Consider the following 14,419-nt stretch of genomic DNA (forward strand, 5'->3'; position numbering starts at 1 on the left):
ATCAGGGGCAGAGCCAGCTGGCCAACCACCCATGGCCCCTCCCCCAGGCTGCTGGCCTCTGATTGCTCCCCCCACCCTATTCTGGGGCAGGGCTGGGCAGCCCACTACCCACTGCCCACAGCCCCTCCCCCTAGCCGGCCCAGCCCTGATCGGCCCCGATCGAGGTGGGCCAGCTGTACCCGACCCATGCATGAATTCGTGCACTGGGCCTCTAGTATATATTTAAACACACATTTCTTGAAGTCTCGACATATGTGTATGTGGGGGTGTGTGTGTAGATATGAACACAGGCTGCTACTGCACCACTGTGAAATGACAAACGACATGTTAAAATTGATCTAGTGAGTACATAAATGAGGGAAGGACAAAAATAGTATTTACACTGGTTCTCATTGCAGGATAGGGAAAAGGGAAATCTGGATTCTTATCATGTGCAGGAGCTGGCTCTGCCTTCTGGGATTCCGACCTGAGAGCTGGCTGGACCCCAGGAAGCCATGCTTTTTGAAGCTCCACCATTATTATTCTGAAGTACCACTCTGTTTATATACCTCTGGGGAGGGGAAAGATCTCTGCTTCCTCACATTTGAAGCCATTATTCCTATTCAGCCCACCACCAGGATCTGCTGGGCCTTAGGCAAGTTCCTCATTTATTGAATGTTTTGTTCTCTTTGTCTTTAGAATGAGAATGGGAGGGGATTCCTTAGAGGAAGTTGAAAAGAGCAGTGTCTTATTATGTATAAACTGTTTTGCTTGGTGTCTGGCAGAAGTGGGGTTGGTAAATGGGGACAGATGTAACATTTCTGAGAGGAAGAAGTCCTGGAAATTGGGGCAAATAGGACGGCTTCCCAGAGAAGGCTAAATAAAAGATGAGACCTAAGGTGTCAGTGTTTCCAGGGAGCATGGTGGAAGAGAAAGGGGTAGCACAGGACTGGGATCAGAAAGAGATGGGACCCTAACAACAAATTTATGACCCACACTCCCTGCTCAGGAGTGTGTCCTGTGAGCATCTCCCCATCAATCCCAGGAGGTGAAGATTTATAAAGAAAAGCAGGGAAGAATGCTGACCCTGTCACTCAGCCTCCAAGAAGAGAGGAAAAGTGCTCTTTACAGCCCATCCTGGAATGGGACTGTGGCAACACAGGGGACAATTCTCAGGGTTTGGGCCAAAGGAACAATCATTCTGGGAAGCAGGGAAGAAGAGGAGATGGATGAGAGCTGGAGGCTGCTGGTGAGAGAACAGCTACCGGACAAGGGAAGGCAGCTGTGGGGCAATTTCATAGCAGGAAAGATGCTCGTTGTCCTAGATGTGTCCAAGGCCAGTGGTCGGCAAACTCATTAGTCAACAGAGCCAAATATCAACAGTACAACGATTGAAATTCCTTTTGAGAGCCAAATTTTTTAAACTTAAACTTCTTCTAATGCCACTTCTTCAAAATAGACTCGCCCAGACCGTGGTATTTTGTGGAAGAGCCACACTCAAGGGGCCAAAGAGCCACATGTGGCTTGTGAGCCGCAGCTTGCCGACCACGGTCTAGGCAGTTAGAGGAAAATGAGCAGAGTAGGAACAATAAGCTAGGTATAGAAGTTCCCCAGTGCAGAAAGTTCCGGTTTCCCAGCAACAACGGGTAAAACTGGGCTGGGATCTCACCCAGGTGACCTTTCCTTCCCTAGCATATCACTAGTCATGCGGTTTAGACCCCCTGATCTTTCATATCATGGTCATGTGGTTCCAATCCTCCCCTGACTTTCCCTCCCCTGGCATGTTGCTAGTCATGTGGTAGACCCCCTTAGAGGAGGAACAAGAGGGTCAGATAATAGCTTTATATGACTCCATACAAGCCCTTGCACGTCCAATTCCATAAGCATTAAGCCCTCTGGACAATGAGGTTCTGACCCACATCAAATAATCTTAGGAACAAAGCCAGAGGTCTGTTGATGATAGAGGCAGTTTTGATAAAAACAGTAATAATATCTAAGCCTCACTTGTGTTTCAGCTCCAGGCCCAGAAAAGCAGCAAAACCAGATGAAGTGATGCCATGGTTGACCTCAGGACCAGCTGCAATGACTCCTGACACCTGCCCTGACACCAGCCAATCAGTGGAGGCCATGACTGAAAGGACACACCTGGGAAACTGATGCATGTTCTATTGAGATTTTCCCCTGGGGCCTCCCCTAGGGTCCCTGCCCTTGGAAAGTGGATAAAAGCCCTCAAGATGAAGGACTCAGTGCTCTCTCCAGCAGGCCCATGTCTCCCCACCCCAGAAACCCCCTTTCCTCGATGTGTGTTTTTTCTTTCTTTCTTAAGTGCTAAGGACCCTCTTTTGCCTCTGCAACTTGTTTCCTGAGCCCTCACATCCCAGCTGGCTCACTTCTCCCATGGCTTACTCCTGCCTCTAAATAAACTTTCTAAATAAACTTTCACTTGCATGTGAGTGCCTTGGCTCTGAATTATTTTCTTAGCTGAACTCAAGGATTGAGGTCTACCATCTGGTACCATTTCACCATTAACAGATGCAAATGGACCTCTTCAAAGGAGATTTCTGAATCCAATCATCTGTGTCCAACCTCAGTTCCTGAGTCTAGAATTCGGGCTATCAGCACAGCAGAAAACAAGCACATGGTCTCTCCCAGCGGGTAATTATAATCAGATATGCTGGGTGCCCTATGTGAATACAGTAACTGGGAAGCTGAGAGGTTCAAACCTTGTAACAGCAGCTCCAGATATTTCCTTAGAGAGCAGTAGGGCTTTTGTTATTCTACCATCAGCCTGGAGAAGTTTCCATAAGCTATCGGTATGGATGTCAACCCTTCTCTAAGGTGGTTTAAGTCACTATAACAGAGCTTGAGGGCACGAGCTTGTAGGTTGTAGGTCCAGCACCCTTGTGCTATATGCTATCTGTAGAGGCCAATCTTTCTTACCTTCCTCACCCCTAATTTTTGTTTTTACAATGTTTGTTTTACATCTCAAGGTAAATGTAAGAATTAAAAAAGCTGTGTGTAACAAGAGGCAGTTATCTGTCAAGACTTATATGTTCAACAAACAATAATAAACTACTATAACTAGTAATATAATATCATTAGAATTAAAGCTAGTATCACATTTGTATATTGATTTCTACATATGTAGGAAGCATTCTTCCAAACAGCCATCTGTTGTATATGGTGTTTTTGTGTGTTTGTTTTTTTTTTTCTTTTTGGTGTTGTTTTTTTTTGTGTATTTTTTTTTTTGGGGGGGGGGGGGAGACAAAACACCAGAATTCAAAGTTACTATCTATATATATAAAAGCCTAAATGACTGGCCGACTGGCCGACCAGCCAACCGAGAGCTATGATGTGCAATGACCACCAGGGGACAGACACTCTTGACTAGTAGCTATGACACACACTGACCAACCAGGGGGCAGACGCTCAACGCAGGAGCTGCCAACTTGGCAGCTGCAGTTCTTGGGTGACACACCCGGAACCAGAGAGGAGGGAGCCCTATTCCAGGGTGCGTCACCCGATAACTGTCCTCTCACAATCCAGGACCCCTCAGGGAATGTCAGAGAGCTGGTTTCGGCTCAATCCCAGCAGGCCAGCCAAGGGACCCCACCTGTGCATGAATCGATGCACCAGGCCTCTAGTGTTCTATAACCTCCATTTTGTTTATACTAAGGAAACCCATTTCTGTTTCTTTATATTTCCTCCTTTCATCTCTCCCTCCCTTCTTCCTTCCTTCCTTATTTCCTTTCTTCCTTTATTATTTCCTTTCTTCCTTCCTTCCTTCCTTCCTTTCTATCTTCCTTCCTTCCTTCTTATCTGTGTCTCTTTTCCTCCTCCCTTCCATCTTCTTTTCTTTTTCTTCCTTTTCTTCTTCATCTTCTTCTCTCTCTCTCTTTCCCCCCTTCCTTGTTTCTCCTCTCAGTGGTGAGTACACTGAGAGAAAAGCAGAGGAGTCAGGTCATTGAGTCAAAGAAAGCCAGGGGTTTAGACCAGAAATAATATATCTTCCAAACAAGTTGACTGTTTGCTAAAATATAACTGAATCATTCCTATAGAAAAAAATAAGAATTTATTCTTTGTTCTTGTTCCCAGATTTAAATTTCCCATCACAGTCCCTTTGCTCTTTTATTATAAAGTTCTGACACCAAGATCCAAGATACAGGATCATTTATGAGACTGCCAGAACGTAACATAAAATGCTGAAAAAAATTAATTGCTCATTTTGATTTAGTTCTCTCTTCTGCCCAGTAATGATTTTGGATGTCATCCTATTGACCTTCTCTGCTTTTGTTCCCATCAAAATCGATATAGTATGCAATATCATAAATTGGCTTTGGCTAGCATTCAGTTCATTGCCGACCAAACACTGCCCCTGTGAACTGGGTGATAATGAAGTTGTGGGCAAGGTAGCCTCCTGTAATCAGCAATCATTACAGAGGAGCTTGGCTTTAATGTAAATGATGAACGGGCAGTTAGAGCCAGGAGGATGGGGAGATATTGATCAAGACGCAGCCTTGGGAAGTTAAAACTTTATTAGAGGTCTATAGGCAATGAGTAGGAGCTGCAAAGTACCAGGTTCAAACAATATTCTGAATTAGGTTCATTCCCAGTTGGACCAGACAATACAAATAACTTATGTACATAAAAGGCCATACAGAGCACATATGTAAATTTTAGGGAATAGACTTGAATGGCTGTTTACCCTCCACCAACTTAAGAAATATAGAAATTCTAATATCTCAAAGCTTCTACCCCCTTACCTTCCCATGCCTGGCCTCTATTGAGGACTCACCCCTCACTCAGATTAATTCCAAATCTGATTTTTGTGATAATAATTCCTTTTCTTTTCACTGCATTTCATCACTTGTAAATGAGTCCATTAATAATATATGCTTAAAATTTTGTGTTTTACAATGGGATCAATATTATCTGTCTTCTCTGATTTTCTCCATTGTTTCAAAACTGTTTTGTTTTTGTTTGTTATGTTTTTGGTGTTTTTTTTTTAGGCATGTGACTGTAACCCACTCACATTTATGGTTTTAAAGCAATTCATTGTTTGAATAAATTACAATTTATGTATTCTCTCTATTGTTGATAGACATTTTAAGGTTTTGCATTTATTTATTTTATTACTTAAAAGTGGTTAAAAACCTGCCCCCACATATGCCAGAGTGTGAAGGAATATACCCAGAAGTAGAGGTTCTGAATTTTAGAATTTGTTGAAAACCACCTACACTTTCATGAACAACAGAAAGAACCTTCCATTGGTCCACTTAAAATGCTTAGTGTTTCCTGGGTTTTTCTGTTTGTTTGTAATTCTACCAGCTTAGTACCTGTGAAATTGTGCTCATTCTGGTTCAGCTGGTGTTAATTGGCACTTTCTGAATGAGTGATCATCTCATTCATGTGCAGTCATTTGTGTTTCCTCAATTATGCAGTAACTGCTCACATCTTTCACCCATTTTTCTATTAGGTTGTTTATCTCCTTTAATTTCTGAAATTTTCTATATCTTTTGGATATTAATTCTGTCTCAATCATATAAGTTGCAATTACCTTCCTTAGTTTTTGCTTGACTTTTCACTTCTTTTAGTATCTTTTTAATGAACAGAAATTCTTGAATTTAAAGTAATTGAATATAAGAAATTTTGATCAGACAAAATACTCTGCTAAATTGACATCAGCTAGTTGTAACTTTTTTCCTTGTGAATTTAAGTATGTCATGCACATGGAACTTACAGGATGTGAAGTAGGGATGAAATTTTATACTTTGCCCATTTTGATGATAAATTGTCTCAGCACACATTGCCAAGCAGTCCATCTTTCCCAGCTATTCTGTAAAGTTTGTTTCCATACTCTCTTTTCTGTTTTGGCCTATTGGTCCACCCAGGAGCCAGTTTGAACTCTTTTTTTTATGTATTTTTATTGATTTCAGAGAGGAATGGAGAGGGAGAGAGAGATAGAAACAACAACGATGAGAGAGAATCAGTGATTGGCTACCTCCTGCATGCCCCACACTGAGGATCAAACCCACAACCTAGGCATATGCCCTGACTGGGAATCCAACTGTGACCTCCCAATTCATAGGTCAATACTCAATCACTGAACCACACCAGCCAGGCTAGTTTGGACTCTTGAATACCATTGTTTTATAATAAAATTTGATATCTGTGTAAAGCAAGCTTACTTGCCTCATTCCTCTTCAAGGATGTTTTCAAATTTCTTGGATATTTGCTCATTCAAATAAGCTTTAGAATCATGTCAAGTTCCAAGGAAATGCACATTGGAATTTTGATTGAAATTCCACTGAATCTGAATCAACTTAGAAGTAACATTTCATATAGTATGGTTTTCCATTTATGTATACCTCCTTTAATGTATTTCAGTATAATATTATATTTTCTGCATAGAGATCATGTGCAACATTTACTAGATTTTCTTCAGTATTTTTTAATAATTACTGTAAATAGTACCTATTTCCATTTCCTAAGGCTACTGTAACAAAGTACCTCAAACTGAGTGACTTAAAACAACAGAGAGGTATTCACTCTCTCTTGGAGGCTAGACATCCACCTGTGAGCAGAGCCATGCACCCTCTGAGACTGCATAGCATCCTTTCGGCCTCCTCCAGCTTCCAGCCATGGCTGTAGATTCTTGGTATCCCTTGGTTCATAGCTACTTCCCTCCAGTGTCTGTGTTCTCCCTGTATGTCTCTCTCCCTCTGTTTCCTCTTTTTCCTATAACACCAGTTCTATTGGATTCAAGTTCATGCTACTGACCTCATTAAGATGAACATGATTATGTCTGGAAAAATGCTATTTTCTAATAAGGTCACATTCACAGAGGTTAGAAATTTAACATATCTTTTTAGGGGACACAAGCCTGTAATAGTATCTTTGTGTTTGTTTGTTTTTATGATTTTCCAAAAATAATTATTTTAACAAATACAGATTAAAAACCTTCCTTAAAGCTTTTCTAACAGCTTTATTGATGGTATATTAGAAATATGTTACTTTTGCATATTCATTTTAAATTCAGTGAACTTGATAATTTTTTTAAAAATTATAATAATTTTTAATAGATCCTTTAAGTTTTCATATATAGAAAATACTATCTACAAATACTAAAAATGTCTCCTCCTATATTAATCAGGGTTCTCCAGAGAAAGAGAACCAATAAGAGATCAATAGGAGATTAGATATAGATATAGATATAGATATAGATATAGATATAGATATGGATTATTATCAGGGATTGAATCACATGACCATGGAGGCTAAGAGGTCCCAAGATCTGTAGATGGTGAGCTGCCAATCCAGGAGATCCAATGTGTAGTTCCAGTCTGAGGATGCAGGCCTAAGAACCAGGAGAAAGAATGGTATGTGTTCCAGCCCAAGAGCAGGAGAAGACAAATATCCCAGTGAAAGCATCAAGCTGGGGAAGTTACCTCTTACTCAGCCTTTTGGTTCTATTTTAGTTTCCAATTGCTTGGATGAGTCCCACCCATGGTAAGGATGGCAACCTGCTTTCCTCAGTCTACTCATTAAAATATTAATCTCATCCCCAAACACCCTCACAGACACAATCAAAATAATATTTGTCCAAATGTTTGGGTACCCAATGGACCAGTCAAGTTGCCACATAAAAATAACCATCACGACTCCTTTCCAATTGCTATAACTTGGATTGTTGTGATCATTAGGAAAATGTTTCTCTATTAATCGCACTAGTATGTAAATTTTCATTCATTTGCGTGTATACTACATATTTATCAGTAACTATTAAAGAAAGGTTTTTAATCTCTGGTTTGTTAAAATAATTCCTTTTGGAAAATTATAAATGACAATCGTGTTTTATAAAGCACCTTTTCTGTTTTTGTTAAAATAAATATATGGTTTTCCCTTTTAATCAGTTAATTGGATAAATCATAACTAACATTTGTTTAATAATGATCTGAGCTTTTCAACTTGGTTTAGCTATTTGCTAATATTCTATATGAATTAGCTAGCTAGCTAGCTAGCTAGCTAGCTATATATATATATATATATATATATATATATATATATATATATACTAGAGGAGGCCCGGTGCACAAAATTCGTGCATGGGGGGGGGGTCCCTCAGCCCAACCTGCACCCTCTACAATCCAGGAGCTCTCAGAGGATATCCTACTGATGGCTTAGGCCCACTCCCCATGGTTCTCTGCTCTCTGCAGGGCCTGGAGGTTTCCCTGCAGCCATGGAGATGAAGCCCCCATGCCCTGTTGTCGCTCTCTGCCTGCTGCCGCCATGTGCCATGTGAAGGAAGCCCCAATGCCCTGCAGTGTGCTCTGTCTGCTAGGCCAGGGGGCTTCGCCAACACCGACACACTAAGGAAGCCCCCATGCCCTGTTGTCCAGGCTCTGTCTGTGGGGTCTGGGGGTGTTCCCACCGCCACTGCCCACTAAGGAAGCCCCCAAGCCCTGCTGTCTGGGCTCTGTCTGCCACGTCTGGGGACTTCTCTGCCACTGCCCCACTAAGGAAGCCGCCATGCCCAGCATGCAGGGCCTGGCGGCTTCCCGGCTGCAGAGATCAGGAAGTTGCCATGCCCTGCTCTGCTGGCACTGGAGTCTTCCCTATCGCCCACCGGCTCCGTGTGCGCAGGGCCTGGCGTCCTCCCGATCACCACGGTGACCAACGGGAAGACCCCAGGTGCTGCTCCTCTGCTGGCTAAGTGTGCGCAGGGCCTGGCGTCCTCCCAATCGCCGTGGCGACCATCGGGAAGACCCCAGGCCCTGCTCCTCCGCTGGCTCCGTGCACGCAGGGCCTGGCGGCTTCCCGCTGCCTCAGCACTAAGGAAGCCGCCATGCCCTGCTCTCAGTGCTCTGTTTGCTGGTGGGACAGGCCAGACACTCCAGCAGCGGGGCTGAGGGGACTGGGCACCGCCATCTTGTGGGTATGGGGGCCGTCATTTTGTCGCGGAGTGATGCCTAATTTGCCTATTACTATATTATTAGATAGGAGATATATATATATATATATATATATATATATATATATATATATATATATTCCTAAGTAGATGGGGTTTAATTTCCTTCCTGGATTTGGGATTAACATAACCCACACCCCATAAAATAAGTATCACATTATCTCACTAATATGTGTAATCTAATGAACAACATAAACTGATAAAAAAAATATATAGATCCAGAGACATAGAAGCATTGACCAAACAGTCAAACCTCAGAGGAAATGTAGGGGAGGGTGGGCAGGTGGCAAGAGATCAACCGATGAATTTGTATGCATATATACATAACCCACGGACCCAGACAATAGGGTGGTGAAGGCCTGGGTTTGGGGGTGGAGGTGTGCTGGAAGAGGTCAATGGGGGGGGGGGGGAGAAATATATGTAATGCTTTCAACAATAATGATTTAAAAATACAAATCCATATTACCCAAAGAAATATACAGATTTTATGCAATCCCCATCAAAATCCGAATGTCATCTTTTAAGAAAATGAACAAAAAATCATCAGATTTGTATAGACCCACAAATGATCCTGAATAGCCAAAGCAATCCTGAAGAAAAAGTTGGTGAGGCTGGGTCCCGGGTCCGGGTGAGGCCTCGCGCACCTGGCTCCAAGTGAGGCCACGTGCCCCTGGGTCTGGGAGAGGCCACGCACCCCCGGGTCCGGGTGAGGCCATGTGTCCCTGGATCCGGGTGAGACCTCGCGCACCTAGGTCCGGGTGAGGCCACGCGCCCCTGGGTCTGGGAGAGGCCACGCGCCCCTGGGTCCAGGTGAGGCCATCTGTCCCTGGATCCGGGTGAGGCTGGGTCCCGGGTCCGGGTGAGGCCACGCGCCCCTGGGTCCAGGTGAGGCCATGTGTCCCTGGATCCGGGTGAGGCCTCGTGCACCTAGGTCCGGGTGAAGCCGTGCCCCTGGGTCCAGCCGAGACCAAACCAGAGGGAGTCAGACCTCCGTTACCACCATTTGTCCACCATCCAGAGCTGAGGGGTCAGTGCTGACATGTACACATAAGGAACTGGTGGACATTGAAATTGGGTCTCTAAAGAACTGTTGGTCCAGAAAGAAACTCACTACAGACTGATTCATTTGCCTGTCAGCATAACTATTATTGCTCGTCTCACATTCAGTTCTTATAAGTATATCTCTAGGGACACATGATCTCGCTCATCTAGGGAAAATGATGAACAACATAGACTGATGAACAAGAACAGAACCAGAAACAAGGAGGCATCGATTGGACTATCGGGCCTCAGAGGGAGGATAGGGGAGGTTGGGGGGAGGGGGGAGAGATCAACCAAAGGACTTGTGTGCATGCATATGAGCCTATCCAACGGTTAAGTTCAACAGGGGGTTGGGGCATCCGTGGGGAGGGGTGTGGGATGGGAATGGGGGGATGAGGACAAATATGTGACACCTTAATCAATAAAGAAATTTAAAAAAAAACAAGATAGGTAATAACAAGTGTGGGAAAGGTTGTGGAGGAAAAGAAACCCTCTTTCACTGCTGACGGGGATTTAAACTGGTATATTCAGTATGGAAAACAGTATGGTGGTTCCTCAAGTAATTAAGAATAGAGTCACTATATGATCCAGCCAATCCTCATCTGGGTACCCCAAAACCTCAAAAACATTTATTTACAAAGATATATGCACCTCTGTGTTCATTGCAGCATTATTCATGGTGGCCAAGACATGGAAACAACCAAAATATCCTTCAATAGATGATCACATAAAGAAGATGTGGTACATATATAATATGGAATACTACTCGGTCTAAGCAAAGATGAAACACTGCCATTTGTGACAACATAGATGGACTTGAGAATATTATGCTAAGTGAAAGAAGTCAGGGAAAGCTGAGAACCATATGATTCACTCATATATGGGATATAAAACTGAAATTCATAGACACAGACAACGTTGTGGTGATTACCAGAGGAAAGGAGGGTGGAAGGTAGTAAAGAGTAAAGAGGACCAAATATATGATGGTGGAAGATGATGTGGCTTTGGGTGGAGGGCACACAATGCAATATACAGATCATGTATCACAGAAAATTATACTTTAAACCTATATGACCCTATTAACCAATGTCACCCCAATAAATTTAAAAAATAAAAACAAAAACATTTTAAAAATGCTAAGGGCCCTGCTGTTCTCACTGTCTCTATGGAGTGCGATTGTTCTCTCACCATCACCTGCCTTGACGCTGTCTTGCTGCTTCCTCTCTTGCTGGCCTCATCTTCCACTTCTATAAGCAGATTTTCTGCACATGGTGGTGCAGGGGAGCTGGACGTGGGAAAGGACTGGCTAGGCTGTCAGCAACCCCAAACTTACAAGATCTTATATTGGAGACCACTGTAGAATGCACAACCCCACAACGTCAGGATCTTTATAAAAATTTCAGTAAAGAGCTATGATTAGCAATATTTTCATTTCTGGATTAAACTCTGTGGCAAAAGAGATAGAGAATTAAGTTGGAGGATGGTCAAGATTAAGCTGGAGGATGGTGAAGCATAGGTCCTACGCCCACCAGTAGAAAAGGCACGCGATCCTGACATCAGCAGATCCATCACAACCAAATGTAGTAAAGGAGCTAGTTTTCCAAAGTATTTTTTTTCTTATTGAAAGAAATGGGTAAAGACTGATGGACAGAGTAAAACAGTCCTTCCCATAGTCCCACACGTGAAAATCGGGTGTGCTAAACAATCAGCAAATTATTGTTTTGAGCTATATACTCTCAGGACGTGAGATAAACCACTCTACAAACTGTTAGTGTGAGGATGGCTCCCATACTATTAAAACACACGCTTCCCTTGGATTTCAAGAAACACACCTGGGACGGATGGCCCTCCTGCTCTTCCTCGGTTGTTCCTAAAGGTCTTCTTCCCCTCTCTTCTTCCTCTGCTTACCCTTCCGGATCGGCGTTCCTCCAGGCTTCCACTCTATGGCCTGCCGCTGGATAGTCTCTGCATGTCTGTAGTTTTAATTTTCATCTCTTACAACATGAATTCCAAAATTTCCCATTTCCCACTGCCCAACTGCTCCTGCTCTTACATCCCACAACCTGCTGAAATCCAGGGTTCCCAACACCAAATGCATTACCTTCCCCTTTGAAAGCTTATCCTTCTGCATATATTCTGATCTTCGTTAATGGTACCTAGTATCCAAGCATAAGTTACAAAGTGATGTTACCCCTTCTAATCCCCAAAACATTACCAAGACAAATTCAATTTACTTCATAAATAGTCCTTGAATCTTATTTTCTCCACCTTCACCTCATTTTCTTAGGTCAAGTCCTCAACATCAATTTCTATTACTTATAGCCGCTATTTATTGACAGTTTACCATGTGCTACACTGATCCTAAGGACTTAATATATGTTTGCTCAAGGAGAAGAGAAAAATGACCCTTTGCTTGTTTCTTCACTCTTCTTGCTCTTCTGCGAGGCAGCAGCGGATGCTGATGTGATGTAGATGGCAGTTCTGAGGAGGCAGCAGCATTCCTCTTAACAAGCACACTTAAATGTTTGGGGCCATTTAGGAAAGATGAGGGGAGTGCACTACTGAGATTTTGTGGGCAAAGACCAGAAACATTAACATCCCTAAAACATACAAAATAGTCCCACACATTGAAGAGTTGCCTCAAATAAAGTGTCAATCACATAATAGCTATTGGGAAATCACTGGACTGGAACATTGTCTGGACTGTGTTCCCAAGCCTAACTCAGCCTTCAGTGACGCGTGGTCCCCCTCCCACACTGGCGGCTGAGCGCTTCTCTCTCTGTGCACAGACTCATGCATTCTGGCCATTGCTTTGGGTCCACTCACTCATTCACTCAGTGGCTAATTGTTGAGCAATTATTATGTACTAGGTAATGAATGACACTGACCATTTCTCCCATATGGAGCTTAGAGTACAGTCAGAGAGAGAAAAACAACCATTAATCACTCAAATAAGCACAATTACAACTGACATAAATGCAATGAAGGGAAGGTACATAGAGCTAAGAAACCATGAATTAAAGGGGTTGAAAGTCTGGCACTGGGCAGATGAATGAGGGTAGAAAAGTTTTTCTTAAAAACGGACAATGAGCCGAAACCGGTTTGGCTCAGTGGATAGAGCATCGGCCTTCGGACTCAAGGGTCCCAGGTTCGATTCCGGTCAAGGGCATGTACCTTGGTTGCGGGCACATCCCCAGTAGGGGGTGTGCAAGAGGCAGCTGATGTTTCTCTCTCATCGATGTTTCTAACTCTCTATCCCTCTCTCTTCCTCTCTGTAAAAAATCAATAAAATATATTTTTTTAAAAAAACTGACAATGAGCCCTAGCTGGTTAAGCTCAGTGAATAGAGTGTCAACCTGTGGACTGAAGGGTCCTGGGTTCGATTCCATCAAGGGCACATGCCTGGGTTGCAGGCTCGATCCCAGTGGGGGACGTGCAGGAGGAAGCTGGTCAATGATTCTCTCTCATTATTGGTGTTTCTATCTCTCTCTCCCTTTCCCTTCCCCTTTGAAATCAATAAAAAATCTATTTTTAAAAAACTAACAATAAAGCTGAGATCTAAAGAATAGGTAGAGATAACTAAGTAAAGTTGGGTAGAGAGTGGCGAGAGTAAACAAATTTCCCAAAGGAGTAAGCATCAACCACCATTATGCCACGACAGAAAGAGCACATTACATTTAGAGGCCTGAAAGGGACCAGAGTGGCTGGCACAAAGGGTCTGATTGGGCGTGTGACATGCATGAGGCTGGAGAGATAAGCAGGACCCAAACGATGAGTGCATCTCCAGCCCATGCGGATAACGTGAAGCCACAACTCAAGAGGCATGGAAGACAGCTACATTTTTCCAGAAGGGTTGATGTGATCATATTGCATTTTGAGACAGGTCACTCTGGCGGCATATTGAAAAAAAGGATGCGAGTCAGGCAAGAACGGGTACAATGTATCATGTGGGCTGCAACTGAATCAACCCTGGGAGCAGGGTAAGCGCCACGGTGGTAGCAGAACAGATTTCGAAAAAAGAAAAGAACCACATGAAAGTAACTAAAAAGAAGAAATGAAAGGCCTCTTTTAAGTCTGACTTAAAACCGTGTGCTTCTAATCTGGCTTCCAGAATTCTTAACGAGGACATCAGCATCCCACCGAAATATCATAACAATTTTTCTACTTAATAGTGTCATATTTATTTTGAAAAGGTTTCTCAGTTCAAAGGGACTTGCACAGAAACAAACTCTTAGTAAAAAATGGAGCCACGTTTAAATCTAGTTGTTAATAAAAAGCCTGACTCTTCTGAAACACTTCCCTACATTGTGTGTTTATGCAATACTTTCTAACTGGGATTCTTGCCTCAAGTTCTAGCATCCAATTCAGTGATTCGTTCTCAAAGAGGGAACCTCAGACCAGCCACGGCAGCAGGGCCTGCGGATTGGT

This window comes from Eptesicus fuscus, chromosome 11, assembly GCF_027574615.1.
Source record: "Eptesicus fuscus isolate TK198812 chromosome 11, DD_ASM_mEF_20220401, whole genome shotgun sequence".
Lineage (NCBI taxonomy): Eukaryota > Metazoa > Chordata > Mammalia > Chiroptera > Vespertilionidae > Eptesicus > Eptesicus fuscus.